Below are 24665 nucleotides of genomic sequence, written 5' to 3'. Positions count from 1 at the left end.
CAGGTTAATCGGTCAGCTGGATGTAACTGGGTGGCACAGGCTCGTTGGACCGGAAGGACCTGCACCGGACTCCGGAGCGAAGGTTCCCGAGTTCGAATCCAAGTCAGGTTGAGCGTGGAGCTAGCGACTCAGCCTCGTGAAAACAAGAATAGCTTACTACGGAAACACCATCCTGAGGGTGCCCCGATAACTCCACTGCCGAGTTAAGGGCTATTCTTCTTCTTATTCTTCTTTTTGGTGATTGCTCATCGTACGGCGTGTCTTGGGCATCTGAAACCTGGCGGAGCCCATCCCTCTCCAGAATTTTTTTATGAGGTCACTTTGCTGGCTCGACACTCAACCCAGGCATGGGAGGAGAGCGCGCAAGGGAGCCAGGACCTCTCGCTCCGGAGTCCAGCGCTGATGCCACTACACCACCAGCTGGATACTATGAGATACTAAACCGCATTTCTAATAAAAAAAAAGTTAGAAAGTTGGGTCTTGATAGGGTGTCACCAAGCAAAAATCATGAAATCAGGATGACCTTGCTGGAACGAATCATTTTTCTCCTGCCATTTGGGAGAACAGAATATGAACTGCACACACTGACAGACGACAGCTGCTTGTTGAGCTTACGACGCTGTCTCATCTGTGCCCTGCAGGGAAGCAGGTCAGTGCCGCTGGTGAACTCTCTGTGGCCCTCTGGAAGGGCGTGGGGGAGGTCACGGAAGTGGCGAGGGAGGGAGGCAAGCAAGTTGTTGGGGAGGACTCACAGGGTGGCAGTGTGCAATGGGCGTCCAGGCTATGAAGCAGCCTGATCACATCAAAACCACAGACTGCACCATCTTGCCCTGAAATGATCTGTGTCAGTGCAGAAGAGCAACACGTGGAAATCACTATGAGGGACTCAGTGAAGATGAAAATTTGATACCCCAGGCAGGACTATTTAAATCACAGATAGTTTCAATTTGGTCTGCACATTTTATTGCACATGAGAAACATTGTAAGTCTGTAGATCAGGAACATGCCCTGAGTACATTATGGCAATTCCACTTGCACAAAATGACACTATGTTAGCATGTGCCAATCCCAATTTCTCCAGAGGCAAGATTTCTGCCAGAAACTGGCACAAACATTTCAAAACATCCACAAACTGTTTGCACTCACCATGTGCCAAGAAAACTGATACATTTTTGATTCAGTTTCTAGGATGTAGAGTTAAATAAATAATTATATGAAAACTATTAGTTCAAAAATGTAAAATTATACAGCACACTATTCCTGGTTCTGATTTGGAATAAAATTTAAATAATCTTTTTACTTCTTCATCGGCCTACATGAATTAACTGTGGAAGACAGTTAATATAACCTCACTATAGGAAGGATGTGGAAGCATTGGAAAGGGTACAGAGGAGATTTACCAGGATGCTGCCTGGTTTAGAGAGTATGGATTATGATCAGAGATTAACGGAGCTAGGGCTTTGCTCTTTGGAGAGAAGGAGGATGAGAGGAGACATGATAGAGGTGTACAAGATATTAAGAGGAATAGATAGAGTGGACAGCCAGCGCCTCTTCCCCAGGGCACCACTGTTCAATACAAGAGGATATGGCTTTAAGGTAAGGGGTGTGAAGTTCAATGGGGATATTAGAGGAAGGTTTTTTACTCAGAGAGTGGTTGGTGTGTAGAATGCACTACCTGAGACAGTGGTGGAGGCAGATACACTAGTGAAATTTAAGAGACTACTAGACAGGTATATGGAGGAATTTAAGGTGGGGGGTTATATTGGGGGCAGGGTTTAAGGGTCAGCACAACATTGTGGGCCAAAGGGCCTGTACTGTGCTGTACTATTCTACGTTCTATGTTAAGACTGCTTGACCAAACATACTATAGAATGTACTCATATCAGTGGAATTGCACCCAGTAAAGGAGTTAACACTTGCAGAAAAAGAGGAAATCTCCACTGATGAAAATAAAATTACTCTTGGATCACTTACTCTGTATCGAAAACAAGGTTCCTAACAAATTCCAATTCAACTAACATAAAAACATAAGAAATAGGAGCAGGAGTAGACCATCTGGCCAGTCGAGCCTGCTCCGTCATTCAATAAGATTATGGCTGATCTGGCCATGGACTCATCTCCACCTACCTGCCTTTTCCCCATAACCATTAATTCCACTACTATACAAAAATCTATCCAACCTTGTCTTAATTGTAATAAAACCAGCTGTAATGTGGAGGTGGAAGTTATTTAACTGCTGTATTAAAGCCAGAACTTCACTGTATTTTCCAACAGCAGAAATCTACTTGCTGTGCAATTTTACAGATGACCGCATTTCACAATTTGTCTCTCGCTCCATCACCTCGTTCCTGCATAGCTACAGCCTCCAGCATTCTGTTCCCAACACTTCCACTGCTTCCCACAGTATGTCAGGTACAGATTTACTTATCACATGTACATCGAAACGTACAGTGAAATGCACCACTTGCACTAACAACCAACGCACCCAAGGATGGGCTGGGGGCAGCCCGCAAGTTCTGGCACCAACATAGTATGTCCACAGTGCTCAGCAGAACAACAAAACCAGAACCAAACAACTACAGCAAAACAAGCCCCTCCTTCCGCACTCCCTCACTCACACAGATAGGCCTCCAATTCCAGGCCAAACTGCCTCTGGGCCTCCAGCCTTCGGAGGTATGTCACCTGCATTCTACTACTGCTGCTGCCTCCAACAACACACAGGTCAATGGAAGGCCACCCTAGATGCTGCAGTCTTTCATTGATTCTGTTATGGTAATAATTCTAGTAAGGATTTATTGAGTATGCCCACAAGAAAATGAATCTCAGGGTCGTCTGTGGTGACATACATGTTCTTTGATAATATACTTACTTTGAATTTTGAAAAGCTGGTGTACCTTGCTGGTCAGGCAGCACCAATGGAGAGAAATGAACAGCCATCATTTCAGGCTGAGACCCTTGATCAGGACTGTCCATCCAGAAATGGTGCTTCACCTGCTGAGTTCCTCCAGCATTTTGTGTTTTGCTCCACATTTCTATCATCTGCCCTCCCTGCTGTGTCTCCATTTTGCTGCAGCATCTCCCATTTACCACTGTCCTGCCACAATGAGTGGGGTTTAATCAGTATCTGTCTCACAGGCAAAAACAATCCTGAGAAGAGTTGGGAATGAGTCAGCGATGTGAACAATTGATGTCATTTCAAATAAAATGCAAAGCTTGCTAGAAGTTAAAACCCAGATGGAGCTGCTGTCTTCATCAGTGAGACATCTAAGGAGCACTGGGGGCAAGGGGGAAAGTTTGTGGCTTGGAGTCAACTGACAAATGTTGTACTATTGTAATAAAGTGCATGACTGCAATTAAATCTTTGCTGGGCTTCATTGCTCCAATTAAGGAGGGATGGGTGGTCACCCTCTCAGTAACTTACATGTCACTGCACGTCTTAAAGTGTAACAACAATTCATCAGACCTCAGCCATGTTTCCAGCAACCTTCTATCTTTATTTCAGGTTTTGCAGCATCCTTGCCTCGCTACTGGTACCATGTAGCCCAGTACTACGTGTCTCGGGTCAGGTTGTCCGCAACTCAACTGGCACACCCCCTGGTGCACTTCGGTTAACCAGGGAGGAGGGTGTGCGGGCACCCAGCAGGACTAAAAACAAAACCTGTCAAAGGGCGGACGAACTCTTTGTGAGTCAACGGCCACCTACTGTCTGTGTGAGGAGTGGTGTGCCACACACTTTCGTTTCAGGACAGGTGACCAAATGGTCTACCAAATCCTTTATATTACTAAACTAAGGGGGAGAAAGTGAGAGAGGTGGAAAGCTTAGGAAGGAAGGAATTCCAGAGCTCAGAGCCCAACTCAGTGAGCAACAACTAGAACAATGACTTTCAAGGAAACACAAAGAAACAGAGTTATACAGCGCACAAAAATATCCTCTGCACTCTTTCCAGCTTAATGGCATAATTCCTACAGAAGGACTAAACCTTCACGCAATATTCCCAAAGCAACCTCACCAATGTCTTGTAGAACTACAACAAAGCATCCCAACTACTGGACTTAAATAAACCAATAAAGGCCAACTTGCTGAAAGCCTGCCATACCACATAATGTCAGTATTGGAAGAATACTGAGACTCTAATATATGGAAGCCCAACTCCATGTCCTGCACGTGGAGAAATGATTCAGCCTCCAACTGAACAAGCTCTTGAATGGAAGTCAAGGTGGAGGAAGCAATGTAGGACCATGGCATCAATAGGCAAACCTCAGCAACGTTCTATGGATAACACCATCACAGCTCTACAGAAAAAAACCTGAACCTTTGTTTTGCAGACTCAATTCTCGATCTGTCACTGAAGTTCAAGTTCTTTTACTATACAGAGCTCACTAGCAAAGCTCATTGAACTCCATGGTACCACAGTTATAGTCGCCCTACTCACCTTCTGTAACATCTAAAGCTTCTTCTATCTTGCTTCCTGGTTCAGATAAACAGGAAAGTTCTCAAGAAGCAAACTTTGATGATGTAAATAAGTTATTTTCTCTAACTTCCGCTACTTTTTCCCTTTCCCTCCTTCTCTCTTTTCTATTTATCATTCTGGTTGTCATCTCACCTCTTCACTTCTCCTCACCTGCCCAACACCTCCCTTTGATTCCCTGCCTCCTTCCTCTTCTTCCATTGGCTTATTAGATTGTTCATTTCTGCAGCCCTTTATGTTTTCCACCTATCTCCTCCAAGCTTTGTAATTAATACCCACTCATCTGGTCTTACCTATCACCTGCTAGCTGTACACCTCCAACTCGCTCACCTTCCTTTTCTGGCTTCCGCCCCCTTTCTTTCCAGTCGTGATGAAGAGTCTCAGGTGAAACATCATCTGTTTATTCCCCTCTGTAGACACTGCCTGATTTGCGGAGTTTCTTCAGCATGTTCTGTGTGTGTTACTCAAGATTTCCAGCAAATGCAGAATCTCTTGTGTTTATATTTCCCAGGAACATCATTTAGAGGCAGCGAGAGTGCAATTCCTTATCTCCAGGGCAATTTGACAATGTTTTGAAATTGGTATCTTTTTTTTTTAACAGAAGCATCTGGAAATCACTGCAGCACCGTAGCTTCAAGTATATTTGGGTGGCGTGATACAGAGCAATGGAAGGCATTAATTAGATGACGGACATCTCTCGACAATGATCGCCCCCCCCCCCCATCCCATAATCTCTTTGACCCCCTACCATCAGGCAGCAAGTACCAGAGCACGAAGACAAGGACTGTTAGGATGGGAAACAGCTTCTTCCGCAGGCCATAAGACTACTGAACTTCCTGTTACCGCTCAGATCTCATCATGGAAAAAGCGCCAGTAGTGTTATACTGTTTACTTTTTAACTTGTTTTGTTAAGGTGCTTTGTTATTTATTCATATTATTTTGTGTGTGTTGTGTGTGTGTTATATGTACTGTGTTGTGCACTTTGGTCTGGAGGAACATTGTTTCATTTGGAGAGGTACATGTGTGAGGTTGAATGACAATACACTGAACTGAACAATAGCTCTCCTATTAGAGGTTAAGAGACCAATGTTTCCTTTAAATCATCTTCCCCTAAATGGCAATTAAAGGTACAACCCATTCCTGGATGTACCTGCACAAAAACAGGGTAAATGTGCTCACAGTAGCGAGCAGGCAGAAAATAAAAAAATCACCTTGGATGTCATTAAATTGTAACCTAGCTCGTCCATTGCCTACCAGACACTGAAGTAACTTCCACTAATTGCAGATGCCACTAGATTTTACTAAGTGGCAAGTCACTGCATTTATACACAGTTAAAATAATTTCAGTTCTTCTGTTAAAACAAATTAATCCATTTATGATCAAACAATTTGATCAAGTAAAACTCTAAGTTGTAAGTCACTTGCTGCACACTAGTGTTACTATTCATACAGCAACACCATGCTAATCATGGATAGAATTGTTCTCATAACTAAATCATCAGCCTTTTGCAAGCTTATGCATTTAGGAGCACATTCATGATAGAATTCTAGACTGCTTTTCTTCCCAGTAAATTGGTAGGTGATTCTGCCAGATTTTATCTTGCATATCATATTTCTTGGAATCCTGGATTAATCAATGCTCATCCAATTCATAAACAATACTTGAGTTTTTAGTGAGATTCTGCACTTAATCTCAATAGTTTTGTTTGATGTTGATGTTAGGAAAATTATTTTCATCAACAACCAAGGTGACAATAGTATAAAAGATGTCAGCATCACCTGAGTCTGCCTGAGTTCCAGAGGCAGACTTAAACATAGCAAAGGTTTTGTTTGTTGAGCAAGTCAAGTCACTTTTATTGTCATTTCGACCATAACTGCTGGTACAGTGCATAGTAAAAATGAGACAATGTTTTTCAGGACCATGGTGTTACATGACACAGTACAAAAACTAGACTGAACTACGTCAAAAAAACAACACAGAGAAAGCTACACTGGACTACAGATCTGCACAGGACTGTGTAAAGTGCACAAAAACAGTGCAGGCATTACAATAAATAATAAACAGGACAATAGGGCAAGGTGTCAGTCCAGGCTCTGGGTATTGAGGAGTCTGATAGCTTGGGGGAAGAAACTGTTACATAGTCTGGTCATGAGAGCCTGAATGCTTCGGAGCCTTTTCCCAGACGGCAGGAGGGAGAAGAGTTTGTATGAGGGGTGCATGGGGTCCTTCATAATGCTGTTTGCTTTGCGGATGCAGTGTGTAGTGTAAGTGTCCGTGATAGTGGGAAGAGCGACCCCGATGATCTTCTCAGCTGACCTCACTATCCGCTGCAGGGTCTTGCGATACGAGATGGTGCAATTTCTGAACCAGGCAGCTGCTCAGGATGCTCTCAATACAACCCCTGTAGAATGTGATGAGGATGGGGGGGTGGGAGATGGACTTTCCTCAGCCTTCGCAACAAGTAGAGACGCTGCTGGGATTTCTTTGCTATGGAGCTGGTGTTGAGGGACCAGGTGAGATTTTCCGCCAGGTGAACACCAAGAGATTTGGTGCTCTTAACGATCTCTACCGAGGAACTGTCGACGTTCAGTGGGGAGTGGTCGCTCCATGCCCTCCTGAAGTCAACAACCATCTCTTTTGTTAAGTCAACTAAGTCAGTAACAATCAAAGTGTGTTTTTCTCTGATAATGGGTTATTGCTAGGTTCTGAAAGAGCTAATCAGTTTTTGTGCAATACTTCCTAAGCTTTTTTTTAAAAAATTACTTATATGTTCACGATATAACAACCAAAAGGTGGTGAGTAACATGCTAGATAACCTCTAGATACAACAACATGAACAGCTATTTTTAAATTTCCTGCATCAGTATTTTACGTAAATTATAATCAAGCATAGAATTCTGCGGCACTTACCATTAACTGGGAACTCCAGAATAATGCAATATTAATGAATCCACACACTGGATTTAGGATAAGTTCACAGAAATTATCATTGCCATGTAACACGCCCTTCAGCACTACAACCTGTACAACATTTCTCTTGCTGCAGGCGGCTTAAGGAACACTGTAGGCCTCATATAATTTTCAGGACCAGAAAATGAGTTAGCCGGCAGACATTGGAGTCAGCACTTTACATCTAGATGTAGTGCACTCAGATGTTTATGAACAATCGTACACCAACCCAGTGAAAAAACCAGATGAAGCATGTTCAGAATGCAAATGAAAGTAAGTCCCCATGAGTATGCACGTCAAGGTAAGCAAGTAGTTACATGTTCACAATAGGTGAAAACCACTTGGAGATTTCAAAAGACAGAAGTAGTGGTATAGACACAAGAATAGAATTACACACATTAAGGATCCTTTGAAAAATCACCGGGTTTGGGGGATTGGGTATATTTTTCCACAGAAGCAGAATTGGGCCACTCTGCCCACTGAGTCCACCACACTTCGATTATGACTGATTTATTTTCCCTCTCAATCAAATTCTCCTGTCCTCTCCCTGCAACCTTTGATGTCCTTACTAATCAAGAACCTATCAACCGGCTCTTTAAACATAACCAACGATGTGGCCTCCACAGCCATCTCTGGCAAAGAATTCCAGAGATCTGGCAGATTCACCACCCCCATGCGAAAGAAATTTCAATATTCAGTTGGTTTCAACAAGAGCCCCCTTTTTCTTCTGAACTCTAGAAAGTACAGGCCCAGAGTCATCAAACACTCCTCAAATGTTTACCAAGACCAAGGAGATGGTGGTGGACTTTAGGAGATCTAGGCCTCATATGGAGCCAGTGATCATTAATGGAGAATGTGTGGAGCAGGTTAAGACCTACAAGTATCTGGGAGTACAGTTGGACGAGAAGCTAGACTGGACTGCCAACACAGATGCCTTGTGCAGGAAGGCACAGAGTCGACTGTACTTCCTTAGAAGGTTGGCGTCATTCAATGTCTGCAGTGAGATGCTGATGATGTTCTATAGGTCAGTTGAGAGCACCCTCTTCTTTGTGGTGGCGTGTTGGGGAGGAAGCATTAAGAAGAAGGACGCCTCACGTCTTAATAAGCTGATAAGGAAGGCGGGCTCTGTCGTGGGCAAAGTACTGGAGAGTTTAACATCGGTAGCTGAGCGAAGGGCGCTGAGTAGGCTACGGTCAATTATGGAAAACCCTGAACATCCTCTACATAGCACCATCCAGAGACAGAGAAGCAGTTTCAGCGACAGGTTACTGTCGATGCAATGCTCCTCAGACAGGATGAAGAGGTCAATACTCCCCAATGCCATTAGGCTTTACAATTCAACTGCCAGGACTTAAGAACTTTTTTTTTTTTTTAAAGCTATTATTAATGCTTTTTGAGTTAGTGATTTAGATGCATATCATATTATTACTGAGTTAAGTATTGTATGTAAGGAGTTTTTGCTACAACAAGTGTATGGGACATTGGAAAAAATGTTGAATTTCCCCATGGGGATGAATAAAGTATCTATCTATCTATCTATCTTTCATTCCTCAGATCATTCTCGGAAATCTCCTCTGAATCCTCTCCAATGCCAGCACATCCTTTATTAGCTATGGTGCCTAAAACTGCTCACAATACTCCAAACGTGGTCCAACCAATGTCTGATAAAGCCTCAGCATTACATCCTTGCCATTATATTCTAGTCCTTTTCATTTCTCCAGCAAAATTTTGGAAGTTCTATAAGTTTTTAAACAATAAAACATTCATTTAATCAGATGCAACACACACAAAATGCTGGTGGAACACAGCAGGCCAGGCAGCATCTACAGGGAGAAGCACTGTCAACATTTCGGGCTGAGACCCTTCGTCAGGACTAACTGAAAGGAAAGATAATAAGAGATTTCAAAGTAGGAGGGGGAGGGGGAAATGCGAAATGATAGAAGACCGGAGGGGATGTGGTGAAGCTGAGAGCCGGAAAGGTGATTGGCAAAAGGGATACAGAGCTGGAGAAAGGAAAGGGTCATGGGATGCTGAATACCTACGCTCTGTCCGCCAGAGAAAGCAGGATCTCCCAGTGGCCACACATTTTAATTTCACGTCCCATTCCCATTCTGATACGTCTATCCATGGCCTCCTCTACTGTCAAGATGAAGCCACACTCAGGTTGGAGGAACAACACCTTATATACTGGCCTGGTAGCTTCCAACCTGATGGCATGAACATTGACTTCTCTAAGTTCTGTTAATGCCCCTCCTCCCCTTCTTACCCCATCCCTGATATATTTAGTTTTTCTTTCTCTCTCTCTGCCCATCACTCTGCCTGTTCTCCATCTCCCTCTGGTGCTCCCCTCCCCCTTTCTTTCTCTCTAGGCCTCCCGTCCCATGATCCTTTCCCTTCTCCAGCTCTGTATCACTTTTGCCAATCAACTTTCCAGCTCTCAGCTTCACCCCACCCCCTCCGGTCTTCTCCTATCATTTCTCTCTCCCCCTCCTACTTTCAAATCCCTTACTATCTTTCCCTTCAGTTAGTCCTGACGAAGGGTCTTGGCCCGAAACGTCGACAGTGCTTCTCCCTATAGATGCTGCCTGGCCTGCTGCGTTCCACCAGCATTTTGTGTGTGTTGCTTGAATTTCCAGCATCTGCAGATTTCCTCGTGTTTGCAATTTAATCAGATGACTCACTTTCTGCCAGGTAAACTATGATTAGATAGGTGTAGCGATACACCATCTAGATTATAAGCCTACTACAAGTCATTAGGTTAAACAATCAGTAGGATGGTAAATAAGTTGATAAGACCATAAGATGTAGGACTAGCAGATCCCCTCCACCAATGCACTCATTTACTGAGCTGAACTCATCCTCACAATGAACAATTGTTCCTTCAATACCAATCATTTTATTCAAGTCAAAGGTGTAGTTATGGCCATTTTTTGTAGGAAATGTGAATCATGTTCTGTTTCAATCCTACTCAGGATCCTTTGCTCAATTCTTATCATGTTATATCAATAACTTAACTGGTGCTGCCTCCTTCAATAACATAGATCCATTGCTTTTGCAGCTTATTTTCTCCCTGTCTCACCTTCACAATGTCCATCTCCGATTATCTCTTACTGCTCTGGATCTCTCCGTCATTTTATCAGAAGATGCACCGTGAAAAACATCCCTTACCACCTTGATTATACCCCCTCCCTCACCAGAGTTAGGATAACACTATTCCCCCAGTTCCTCCATTTCTGTGATATTTGCTCTGGCGATGAGAGATTTTCCAGAGGTGCCTCTGAGTTGTCTTCTCTCACACTGATCTGTGGCTTCCGCTCCAGCACTCCTATAATGATGCCGAATGCAAGCTTGAAGAATGCTGCTGCCTTCCACACTTAATATTGACTTCTATACTCACTTTCTGTGCGTGTATCGGACTGGCCACTTCCGCCTGTAATACTGGATCGTTTTTGTCTGTTCAGGAGGACAGTCAGACCAGCTCGGTAAGTCCTTCAGACCCACATTTTGCACCTTTCACATTCCTTTCTCCCTACTGTCATTTTCTAACTACTGTCATGCCATAAAATTGAGTGCATTATTTTCACTCTCTAACATTTGCATTAACCCAAGAACCAGTCCATCTCCTTTTCCTGCGTTGCACGGAAATGGTTGCAAAATCAGAGGTTAGTGGTTCAGACAAAGGAATCCCATTATACCGTCCATTTTGAAGTATGATGAAAACTGATTTGATGCCAAAAATTTTCATTATGGACTTTGCTAGACAAGCTCTAATAATGGCTTAATAATAAAGTTCAAATTTCAAAGTAAGTTTATTATCAAAGTACATACAGTATATGACATCATATACTATTCATTTTCTTACAGGCATTCACATAGAACATGGAATCAATGAAAAACTACACCAAGACAATGAGAAACAAACAATGTGAAAAGGAAGACAAACTTGTGCAAATTCTATAAAGCAAGTAATACTGATAACAATAGGTTGCAAATCCAATCAGAGTTGAGGTGAGTGAAGTAATCCACACTGGTTCAGGAGCTTGATGTTTGAAGGGTAATAACTGTTCCTGAACCTGGTGGTGTGGGGCCTACTAGGGTACAGTCTTGGATATAGAAGCTTAAGGAATGGCAGAGGTTACGGAACAACGGAAGTCGAGCTTGATCACCTTGGGTCAGCAAGAAATCAGGTTGTAAGAGTCTATTATATAAATGTATTTTCTGTCTTCTGATGTTGGAGCAAACTGCCTGCTTCAGGGCAGAGAGTCATGGAGCTGAACCATGAGGATTTATTTATCACATTTAAAGAGAACTTCTTACAACCTTCAAACATTCTATTTCAGATTTCCAGTGCTTCCAATTGCACTTTTGTTTTTATGATATAATTATGTGCAGTTCAAGGGTGATCTACTCTGGAGAATGAGGTAACCACATCCCGAAGCTTCCTAAGCACCGGGTTGTTAGAAGGAACATGTGCCCAGACTCACTTTCACATACATTCTCATTCGAAAGCATCCACGTTGGGTGGTTTCCAGTAGGACGGTGACAAAGACTGAAACCCTGAAGGACTGGATCCCTGCATCCTAAAAGTTAGGCAGTTTATTGTTCCATTGCTATCACTCAGACTGAAATCAAAATCCAGGACTCATAGTGGGCCTTCCTTAGTGACGTGAAACCACTGGAGAATTTATCTGTCCATCTCAATTAATCCTACAATTCTTGATATGATAATTGAATAACTAGGAAGAATTTAAAAAGCTGAACTTAACACAGCAGTGTGAATAAAGTCCTGTCCTGGAGTTGGAGGACGGTCCTTGCGTGAGAGTGGGTGCGAGGAAGGAAGGGAGCCCGTGGCTGATTTTGTTGCTTGTTGTGTTCTACTTGGCGCATCCTGTGTTCAACTGCTGAGCAGTGTGGGCTTGCTATATTGGCACCAGAATGTGTGGCGGCACTTGTGGGCTGCCCCCAGCACATCCCTAGGTTGTTGGTTGTTAATAGAAATGACACATTCCATTGGATGTTTCAATGTCCATGTGATAAATACATCTGAACCTGAATCTGATGATGCCCCGTTGCAGCTGCCCCAAACTTATGTTGGTTGTTAATGCAAACGATGCATTTCACTGTATGTTTATAAGCGCATGTGATAAATAAATAAATCTGAAATCTGAATAATGAGAATAACTCAGCAGGCAAATAATGTATCTTGTAATAATTACATGTAAAATATAATTAACCCATCATAATTGCTAGTTATATAAAACTATTTACATAATTATAATTTGGGCTTAAGCTAACAGAGAAATAGAAACCATGATAATGTGGCTTAATGTGCAAATAGAGGCTCGTGCTCACATTGCTTGGAGCCTGAACCTTTCAAAGGATTTTTTTTCTCTCTCCGAGACTAAATAAATAGCAAATATTTAACAAATCACTCTTGAAACAAGAAATTTAGCCTCTTAAGAAAATGTACCAAAACTTCCAGAAGAGCTTGGAAGATTTTAGTTATTTTAACAAATTGACTGCAAAGTATGGGGTACCCACCTGTAATGCGGCTTCCAGCACAGCGCGACACCCGACTGTGAAACACTGATTCTGTAAAAGTGCCTTCATGTGCAATTAAGTACATCATTTTCACATTCTATAGATAGTCCATTAATGAAGCTACTTGAAACTTGTTAAAACAAAGCACCTTGAAATTCTCCACATTGAACTAGTGGCAAAATGGATCACGTCTTTGTCTTGGTATGTTCATTAAAAATCAGAAAGTAATGAACAACAGTAACGCACACCCCATTTCAGAGGTCAGATAGGTACATATAGGAATTTTCCTAAGCGGAGGCAGTAGGAAAATCATTCAGAATTAGTTTTAAATTAATAATGAACTCTTTTACTTAAATTACCTCTCAAAATTTGTTTGCTGTCAAATGCAGGGGATACTGGTATTTTATCACCCTCACACATTCCAAGTAGTATGATAATTCTTCCAGTATGGTAAATGAGCCAGGTAGTATTAAATTCCACAACTATACTGTCATCAGATAGGGGCCTGTATCACCACATATCACTGTAATACAAGCCTAGACCTCCCACCATGTAAAACAACTGTTGGGTTTGTTTGGGGAGAAATTTTGTTTCAGCGAATTAGAAAACTAACAGTAAATATTCTGAAGAGCGAGAAGGTTGTGCCCTTCCTGAGGAGCATGGGTTTCTGTTCTTCGAACTGCTAAATATTTAGGACAGTGTTATATCAAGCTTTGCCACTATCGTTGTAGATAAATACAACACATACAAGTCAATATTTGAGTCGAAGTCTGTGTGCCAAAGTCTATGTGTTTGATTTCTGTCCAGTTTGCATTCTATGCATATTTCCTTCACACACAAGACTACAGCTGCAAGTTCTCCTCATCTTTAACAGGAATGAGTTTTACTGAAAATCTATAAATCAGACTGGGTGACATCACTTCAAAATGCCCCAAAATTCCAGTAATGTATTATGAAATGTCACACGCCCATGCATGATGAATGGAGAAAGTGGCTACAAAGGAGTTCCACAGTCCGAATGAAGATTAACCTTGGATTCAGTTCCGTGTTATTTTTCATCCTATTTCACCCAATACTCTTTACATTCAAAAAAAGACTTTCTGGCAGATTTTCTGTCGATGATATATTATTTTTCATTTAGTTCAATATGTTCCCACATTCCAAACTTTTATTCGTAGAGTGTATAGAGACAGAGAGGAGGAAGAGTGAAGAATGGAAGAATGAAAAGCAATTTAGGTATTTAGGCACAATCAAAATCTTCAACTACATCTATGTATACAAGTCTTCCTGATCCTTACTCTAGTTTTCTGCATTGTTTGGCAAATTTATATAGCTTAAGAGACCGTTGCTGAGATGGATATCACATACACAGAGTTTCAGAAGGAACGGACCCTCCAGATTTCACACTACCTAGTCAAAAATGACACTTACTCAAATTTTAAAAAAAGGTGGTGTAGGAAGTAATGTCGCAAACCAGCCCAAATATTCACATAGGAATCTCTCTAAGAGGGGAAAATACTCAAGACTGGCCTCGAAATTTATATCAAACTCCTGTACTCACCTGTTAAACTGATTCCTAAATTTAGCTCATGTTTCTGTAATTCTTTTAAGTCTGTTGCAATCCAAAGAATCTACTGGCATTTTACCATTCCTTTTAAGAAATGTGGTAGTTTTTATGGTTTGCAAACAGAACAACCAGGTACTGTAAAATTCCACAGATGTATTTTCAATATGTATTCTGAAGACTCCGTGTCATAAAAGTGCAACCCAATTGCTTATCCTCGGTTTTCCGATCCACTCAAAATTGAGATCCATACCATTTGTATGGATCCATACCATTTGTAAACACAAAGGATTCTGATGTAAATCTTGAGCAACACACAGAAAATGTTGGAGAAACTCAGCAGATCTAGCACCATCTATAGAGGGGACTAAACAGTCAATGCTTCAGGCTGATAAACAGTCTCAGCCCAAAACACCAATGGCTTATTCCACTCCATAGATTCTGTTTGACTTGCTGAATTCCTCCAGCATTTTGTGTCTGTGATAAAGGAACCCAGCTAAACTGTTAACTGTTTTTCCCCCTCTATAGATGCTGCCTGACTTGCTGAGTGCCTCCAGCATTTTGTGTGTTGCTCTGTGTAATTCAACTTTGTTTGTAACTTTAAAAAACAAACACTATTCTATTTTGCCAAGCTTGGCAATCAACCAAACTTCCAAGCTATTCCAGGAAGATGAGCGAACATGACAGTACATTATCAAAAGTGTACTGCATTATTGGAAGTGCTGCCTTTAAGAGTAGATAACTTGAGAACTTATTAAGGGTAATGTAGCAGACAGCATCTGCTGAAGAAGCACTTCAAAGGTCTATAATAAAGCCCTTTTCTCTGCACATGGTCCATATCCCTCCATTTTCTGCACATTCATGGCCACGCATATTAAAAGAGCCTTTTAAGGGCCCCTATTGCACTTGTCTTCCCTCTCACCTCTGACAGTGCATTCCAGGCACCCAACACTCTTGTGTAAAAAAACTTGCTCTACCCATCTCCCTCTCACCTTAAATGCATGCCCTCTAGTATTAGACATTTTGACCCTGGGCAAGTGAGATCAGCTACCTACTCTGTCTCCCATAATTTGTATAAACTTCTATCAGCTCTTTCCTCAGTTCCCACCACTCCAGAGAAAAATATCCTAGCTTGTCCAACCTCTCCTTATAGCACATGTCCTCTAATCCAGACAGTCTTCTCCACTCTCTCTATAACTATTCAGAATCAGAATCAGGTTTATCATCACCGGCATGTGATGTGAAATTTGTTAACTTAGCAGTAATAGTTCAATGCAATACATAATCTAGCAGAGAGAAAAAAAACACAAAACTAAAATAATAATAATAAGCAAATCAATTACAGTATACATATATTGAATAGATAAAAAATTGTGCAAAAACCAGAAATATTATATATTAATAAAGTAAGGTAGTGTCCAAGGGTTCAATGTCCATTTAGGAATCGGATGGCAGAGGGGAAAAAGCTGTTCCTGAATCGCTGAGTGTGTGCCTTTAGGCTTCTGTACCTCCTACCTGATGGTAACAGTGAGAAAAGGGCATGCTCTGGGTGCTGGAGGTCCTTAATAATGGATGCTGCCTTTCTGAGACACCGCTCCTTGACGATGTCCTGGGTACTTTGTAGACTAGTACCCAAGCTGGAGCTGACTAAATTTACAACCCATTCAATATCAATAACCACAGTTACCCTCACTAAAGGGAGGTTATACTGTACATAACCTTCAAAGACTAGTTCATTTCCTTGTTTATCATCCACAGCGGGTTCTGCTGCCAGCATCCACTATTTGAGCTGTGAGTCCACCATTCCTACCATGGAGAAGAAAACTTCTTGCTAAGAAAATAGTTTAAACACAGTTCATTAATTTTCAGTGATGCACATTTAAATCCAAACAACATTCTTAAACCACATTTAAAACAATCAGAGGACTTCTATTTTGTAAAAGACTTCCAAATTATAAACTATTTCTAAAACACAAAGGATTTCCAAATCACAGATACAATTCCAATAAGCTAAAAAGCCATACCCACGAGCCGCAGATGAACCAGTCGTCAGTGGCAGAAATCAAAGGCAGAGGAATAGATTCTAGTTCACCCCATGTTTCTGTCATTTTTTTTGATGCTCTTTACCCCATTCCTAAACTGAACTGTTCTTGTGATTTATCCTGTCTTTTTGCCACTTGGGAGACTTCAGACGCGTGGTTTTTTTTCCAGATGCCTTTTAACACAAATAATCTAAAAGTTTCTGCAGGCAGAGTTCCCAAGTGCACAAAAGTAATGCTGTGATGTTGATTCTGAGCACACAAATCTTCCATCTTATTAAGAGATCAATGATTGGTATGCTAAGTGATAATATCAATCTAGTCTGCAAGCTTCCTTGAATATTTTAAATACATGTGACTTAGCCAGTGTAGTCTGTTTGAAACAAGCCAAATTAAATAACCCACTGACTTACACTGCTCCTCTTGAGCAGTAAGCCCAGGTGCTATGGGGCCGGCTATTCTAGGAGTCCATAGACGGTGTTTGTTTGCAAAGCTGTCTTTTTAACTTCAAATTGATCATTGTTTGCCAATTACATTAAGAACTAAAGACTGGCTCCTGTTTAGGCCAAGCAGCTAAACAAAGAAGTTTAACATTCAAAAACAGCACGCTGATATTTAGAAGTGTCAACTGCTGCTTTTAGAGAGATGAACTTGACAAAAAAGCAAGGCCCCTTTGGCCCTGGGCTGTAAATATCCATCATACCACCATCTTCCTATAATGTGGTAATCAGAATTAAATGCAATACTTCAGATATGGCCTAGCTAGAGTGTGATGAACATGATCAAGAATCCACTATCTAGCTATCCACTACAATCTTGGCACTACCTATGCCCAGCAACCAAGAACAGCAAATCCACAAGGTATCTAAAGCATATGGTCACTCCTCTAGCTGCATCGTCCTGGGTTTAAGTTCCAGTCTAGAGGCTTGAGCACATAATCTGCTACCAAACAGTCCCAACTGATCTCAGCACTGGCACTTTTAGATTCAAAGTTAAAGAAAAATCACATTTCCTCTCTCAGCTAGACCCAAAGGATACTATAATAAGATTCTTCTCTAATTTTTTTCTCAATCCTGTTATTAAAAAAATTTATCAGATGGTATATTTATATATACTTTGTATATATACACACACACATTATATATATATATATATATATATATATATGTATGTCTGAAGGAGCATTTTATGCGCATTAAGACTGATGTATTTCCAGAGACTGTGCTTGCAAAAAAATGCTTCTTTGGCCAAAAGAAACTTTGTAAAGTCCTGGACTTTCATTTAGCCAAACCGCTAATTAATTTCATCATTCAGCCAAAAAATTTACTGATATTGCTGAAGAGTCCTGAAGAAAGGTCTCGGCCAGAATTGTGGACGATTTATTTCTCTCCGTATATGCTGCATGAACTGCTGAGTTCCTCCAGCATTTGTGTGTGTGTGTTATTCAAGATTCCCAGCATCTGCAGAATCTGTTGTCTCTCTGATACTGCTTAAGTTAATTATGTTCACTTTTCTCAGTGAATTAATGCCAGTCATTAATCTGGAGAACTCCACCGTGGACGGTCCCAAACCCGGTAGTGAAAGGAGAGGGTTGGGCAGACAAGGAATCCTGTAAAAATCTACAGCTATGGAAATGCCAACAGAAGCTTCAAAGCCTCTTCTCTGGAAGAGGAAGGATCTTTGAAGATGGACTACACCTGGGAAAATTTGAAAGACTAGCCCAGGACAGCGGACTTTGACAGTGGCCTATGCCCCGTAAGAGTAATGGGCTGAAGTAAGTAAGCAAATTAATACGGATGATCTTTTTATTGTAAGAAATTAGTGCACATCTGGGTTGTTTCTTGTTGCTTGCCCAACCAACATACATAGTATGGCAATGTTAGAAATCAATTTCTGGCGAGATTTCGAACTACATCAGTCCAAATTATCACTGGCAGGAAAACAAAACATTTAATAAAGCTGAGGGCTAAAACTGCACACTAAAAATGCAATGGAAATCTGAAATTAAAATAGAAAATGCTGGTTTTGTAGAAAGGGGCTATAAGGAGTATGAAATACCTTGTTCTGGTAAATACCTTCTACTCCAAAGTTCCAGACTAAAGCTCCAGAGTCTTGTTCATAACTACAGAGCCTTTTGAAATAATAACTGGAATCTCGATTACTATCCATATTCGATTGGCATCCCTACATTATTTTCCTTTCCTTTCTTTGCTAATATGCACACTACTATTAGTGTCCTGTTAAAAGTATACGTCGGGATTTTCCTCCAATACTCTGCCTCTGCCCTGCCCCATTACCAACTTCGAATAACGTGTGGTCACACACCAGGCTCTGAAGTGCATCCTGCAGCTGAGAAAGATACTCAGCAGTAGCACAACAGCCGAAGATCTAAGCTAACTGAAAAGGAAATTATTAAGCTCAGAAAATGCAAGAAGAGGAGGAGGAGATTATTTGGCCCCTTGATCCTGGTCTACCATTTAATGAGATTATAGTTGGTTGAATTTCTGCCTTCAGCTCTATTTGATAGCACCTCCAGTGAAAGGCTTGCCATGTCCATTCTGCAATAACTCACTCACTTTGGGTCCCCAGCAGACACTTAGCTTCCTCTGTGGCACCAAATGGCCGCTTGCATTCGAACAACCTGCTTCAAGGTTTCGATGTTTTGATATACATGTGACAAATAAAGCTAATCTTCTCTTTAGAAAACATCGAAAATGAATCATACAGAACCAAAGTATCTTGGACCTGAAATGTCAACTGTTTCTCTTTCCTCAGGTGACCTGCTGAGTGTTTCCAGCATTTTTTGAATTATTTTAGATTTCCAGCATCTGCCATTTCTTAATTTTCAAGAGGGTGCTAGTTTGATGAGTTTGAATTAAGTTCTCCAGCAACAGTTGGAAAGAAGCAAAAGAAATTCACTGCACAGTTATTTTAAAAGCCAGACCTTGCATTCCTTGCCCTGTTCTGAGATCTCACCTCTGGCTGCAGCACTGGCATTTTTCACTAAGCACATCCTTCTCGAAACACAGGCACCTCCAACACTGCTCTTCACCAGGAATACTTATAACAGGAACGCAATCGGTAGAGAATGCCTCCTGGTGAGGGTCTTTCCTCATCTCATCACTATTCCATCAGCTAACTTTGCACTACACAGCCTCTAAGCACCTTCATCTTTATTGCTGCAGGACAATTACACAGCTAGTTCAGAGAGGATGGGCACTGAGTGCGGGGAAAATGAGGCAGAAGATTGTCACGATCTTATTCAAACGTAACGTGCCAGATCAGTCTTTGAAGAAAAATGTGCACTTTGCAGGAAATTTGCATTTTCTTCTGAGCTTTCACTGAAGTAAAAAAAAACAATGTTCTTAATTTTGATTTACATGGGGCCATCAGGTAATGATCATGCTGCCAATAATTAAACGATTTCTGCCCTACTATCAATTTTTTAAATGCTTATCTTTCCAAAGTTCCTACCCATTCAAACTGTAGAATAAATTGTAATAATACTGAAGAGTTGTTCAGTATTTGAAGTGATGTAAAAAAGCATGAGGCTATTAATTAAAATTCCAACAGATTGAGAAGATTGGCCAAAAAAGAAAGCCTGAACGCTTTCTGAACTCGTTTGCATTTGTTAAATATTCTACAGGCCAGCCTCAGTGTTTCTGAAGTAATTCCCTGCCAGGGCCTTAATAATTCATTTAACAGTAAGTATACTTTTAATTTATTTCTGATGTCTGTGCGTAATTTTTGATGTATGTGACTATACGAAAGCATTTGAGGTTCCCCAAAAAACCCAATTAACCCAACAACAATCAATCTCATATTTTAAATTTAAGAAATAAAATAGTGCTGAAAGTCTTCAGAATTTAGGGTAGCTTGAAATAATATCAGCCACAAACAATTGGATATGAATGTAAAGCTTAACTTTGAAATACATTTAACATGGAACGACCAACTTCTCCAGAGTTTACATAATCAATTCACATGCAATCAATTGTTTTCAAGTTTTGCTTGTGCTGTTAATTTTCTTTGCCCCATGTGCACTCAGCTTCAGTAAGTCCAAGGGATTGATTGTGGACTTCAGGAAGGGAAGTCAAGGGAACACAAACCAGTTCACATCAAGGGATCAGCAGTGGAAAGTTTGAGCAGTTTCAAGTTCCTAGTGTCAATGTCTTTTAAGATAATGCTGGACCATACAGATTGATGCAATTACAAAGGAGGCATGACAGAGGCTTACTTCATGAGGAGTTTAAGGGGACTTGGTATGACAACAAAGACTCTTGCAAATTTTTATGGATTTACTGTGGAGAGCATTCAAACTGGTTGCATCACCGTCTGGTATGGACAGGTAACTACACAGGCTTGGAAAAAGCTGCAAAAATTTGTAAACTCATTCAGTTCTATCATGGACACACTCCTCCCCAGCATCGAGGGAAGTTGCTGCTGCAAAAGCAATGCCTCAAAAAGGCGGCATCTGTAATTAAGGACCCCCAACAGTTCGAACATGCCTTCTTCTTATTACTACCATCAAGGAAGAGATAAAGGACCCTGAAAACACTCACTCAACATTTTAAGAACAACTCCTTCCCCATCACCATCATATTTCTGAATTGATAATGAACCTATGTACACTAACTCAATATTTTCTGTATATTGCTCTACTTATTTAATTTAAATATTAAAATATATTTTTATTGTCATTTTAATATTTTATTATGTATTGCAAACTTTATGACAAAAGCCAGTGGTACTGAACCTGATCTTGATGAAAGAAGTTGGTTACAATCGCTTGCTTCCATGTCATGTGGAGGTTAATTATGCTGTCGAACATCTGGAGTCCATCCATGTTCTGAATGTAATTTGAATAATAAAGATGTAAGATCTAATTCCCATCCTGAGCTCTCCAAGAAATGACAGAGATTTTATGAGGTAGTGTTAGCGTGGGTGTTATATTAAGTGGAGGTCAAACGCTGATCAATCATGATCAAATTGGATGGCAAACGAGGCTGGAGGGGTTGAATGCCAAGTGTGTGTTCCCACACTGCCAACCAGCAGCAGTAACCGTGACTACCAGCACAGTCCATTTCATTGCTCCTTTAACAGCTGTTTGTATTTAAATTTATCAAAAATAGCATCATAGATTGCAAATAAAAACCAACAAAACTTGGAAAAGCTGGCAAGTTTTTAAAAACTCTGACAGGTCAAAAATAGATAACGTAAAAACAATTTTAAAATAAATAACCTTAAAAGGCATGTTAATTTATATCGTGTCACATTTCATAAGATTTGAGTTCATAACAAACATGACAGTAATTCCCATTTATGTAGAAAATGGTTACCAATTTCCCTTAGTCCTGTCTTGTTTATTATTTTTGTAATGCTTTCACTGTTTTGTGCACTTTATGCAGTCTTGGGTAGGTCTGTAGTCTAGTGTAGCTTTTTTCTGTGTTGTTTTTTTATGTAGTTCAGTCTAGTTTTTGTACTGTGTCATGTAACACCATGGTCCTGAAAAAACATTGTCTTATTTTTACTATGTACTGTACCAGCAATTATGGTCGAAATGACAATAAAAGTGACTTGACTTGAAGGGTTTCAGCCTGAAATATCGACTATTTTTTTTCATAGATGCTGCCTGGCCCGCTGAGTTCCTCCAGCATTTTGTGTGTGTTGCTCACACTTCCAGCATCTGCAGATTTTCTCATTTGTTACCGACTTCCCTCATAGTTTAGACTATAATTCATATAACCTTTATATGAAGCCCAAGGCCTAACAGGGAATCTTCCCATGATGACCATGTTCAGATTTAGGAACCCACTTCAAACTGTCCTACCTAACTGCCCTAACTTAGTAAAATAATACATTGTAACCTCCTGATAACTCTAACAAAACCCATAAACAGAGTGGATGTGGTTCAACTGCTGCATTTGAAACTTTGTTCTGGTGTTGCCCATTTCTACCCTGATACTAGTCCACCAACTGCTGAAGCTTTCATTCATGCCCCTCTCACCTCTAGACTCAAATCAGTCGTCTTCCTTAATTAAATCTTTTCCATACTCTATTGTACTGCAAGTTCTCCTAACCCATCTTAACATCCTCAGTGATCCACCAGGATTCTCAGAACCAGGTACGATTCATAATTTTAAAAAAATCTTTAGCCTCTATAGTCTTATCCTTCTCCACCTCCAGATCCAGCTCCTCTTGTGTATTTGTGTTCCCATCAGGCACACAGAATCTAGTCGCTGCAGTTCCCTTTATTATTCTAACACACTCTGTGATTACTAGAGTAACATGCACAAAATGTGTGTTACTCATGGGCAGCTGGGCCATTTTGCGCACCACAGTCCCCAAGGAGACACTAGTGCGTTGTGGAAGAGTGTGTTCAAAAGAAGCGAGCAGGGCATTCGGGACAATCTGCATGCCACAGTTCCCAAGGAAACAGTGGATTGCACATTATCAGGCACTTGCAACAGCCAATAAAAATAAGTTTAAAAGGCAGGTGGACCTCCAGTGTCCCTGACAACTCCACCTGCAGGAAGTGCATCCAGTTGCAGCTTCTTTCAGAAAATGCTGGAGGAACTCAGCAGGCCAGGCAGCATCTGTGGAAAAAAGTAGAGTCGACTGTATTTTTTTTCCATAGGTGCTGCCTGGCCTGCTGAGTTCCTCCGGCATTTTGTGTGTGTTGCTCGGATTATCGGCATCTGCAAATTTTCTCTTGTTTGCAGTTTCTTTCAAACTGCATTAAGAAATTGAAGCTGGAAATGGATAAACTCCGAATAATTTGGGAGGCTGATGGGTTGATCCAACAGGAAATACCTTTATACCCAGGGTGCAGGAAATAGGTAACCAGGTGAATGTCAGGAGGGGGAAAGGGGATAGGCAGACAGTGCATAGTACCCCTGTGGCCATTCCCCTCAACGAACACATGCCACTTTGTATGCAGTTGTGGGGATGACCTAGCAGAGGAAAGCCAAGCCAGTCATGTCTCTACAGCTGAGTCTAACTGTGGCTTCAAAGGGAAGGGGGGAGAAGAAGGGAGCTGTAGCGACAAGGGATTAGCAGGAGGTTCTGTGGATGAGAATGAGATTCCCAGATGGTATGCTCCCTCCCAAGTGCCAGGGTCAGATACATCTCAGTTTTAGTCCACAGCATTCTTAAAGTGGGAAGGTGAGCAGCCAGAGGTTGTGGTGCACAGTAGTACCAATGACATGGGTAGAATGGGTGACAAGGTCTTGCAAAGTGAGTTCAGGCAGTTAGGTGCTAAGTTAATGATTAGGACCACCAGGGCTGTGATTTCAGGATCGCTACCTGTGCCACATGCTAGTGAGGCCAAAAATAAGATGATCATATAGTTTAACACGTGACTAAGGGAATGGTGCAAGAGGGAGAGCTTCAGAGTTTTGCATAGTGGGGGTAAAATTATGAGTTGTGTATAGTTCAATGTAAGGGGTATTGAAGGAAAGGTGGTTGAGCTTAGGGCTTGGATCAGCACATGGAATGATGACATCGTAGCCATTAGTGAGACCTGGTTGCAGGAGTGATTGGACTGGCGGCTCAATGTTCCAGGGTTTCGTTGTTTTAGATGTGACAGAGCAGGGGGGATTAAAGGGGGAGTCAGGGAAAATGCCATGGCAGTGCTTAGACAGGACAGACTGGCGAGCTTTTCTGCTTAGGCTATATGGGTGGAACAGGAATAAATCTGTGAAGTATCTTGAGGTATTAATTTACATTAAAGATGAAATTTGTTATTGTAATAACACCTGAACCACCACTGCAAGCCAAGTAATTACAAATGAACTCTGAGTCAGTGTTTTCAACTGGTCGAAGTCCCTCATTGAATATCTATCAAGAGATTGTTGCTAGAATAAAATGTGTGTTTAATACTTTGGAGATTGTTCCATTGATTGTAGATTTCTAGACATCAGAATTATCTTTGAAAGTCTGACTATGATCAATGAGAATACCACTGCTTCAGAAGAAGTAGTGTTGCACCTGTAAAACAGTGGCCCTCGTACATGTATGATTAAACACAGCAGATTTAGAATGAAAAGGCATCATTACAATGTTCAAATTTAATCCCTGGGTTAATGAATGAGGCAAAATCA

At 41.1% G+C, this 24665-nt stretch overlaps 1 protein-coding gene across 1 annotated transcript in view; it reads right to left on the bottom strand.

Annotated features, from left to right (window-relative positions):
• pdzd2 (PDZ domain containing 2) overlaps window positions 1-24665 on the bottom strand; it is a 457654-nt gene that overhangs the window by 287663 nt on the left and 145326 nt on the right. The gene's annotated exons all lie outside the window — the stretch shown is intronic.

This window comes from Hemitrygon akajei, chromosome 13, assembly GCF_048418815.1.
Source record: "Hemitrygon akajei chromosome 13, sHemAka1.3, whole genome shotgun sequence".
Taxonomy (NCBI): domain Eukaryota; kingdom Metazoa; phylum Chordata; class Chondrichthyes; order Myliobatiformes; family Dasyatidae; genus Hemitrygon; species Hemitrygon akajei.
This window is presented reverse-complemented; position numbering and strand designations above follow the sequence as displayed.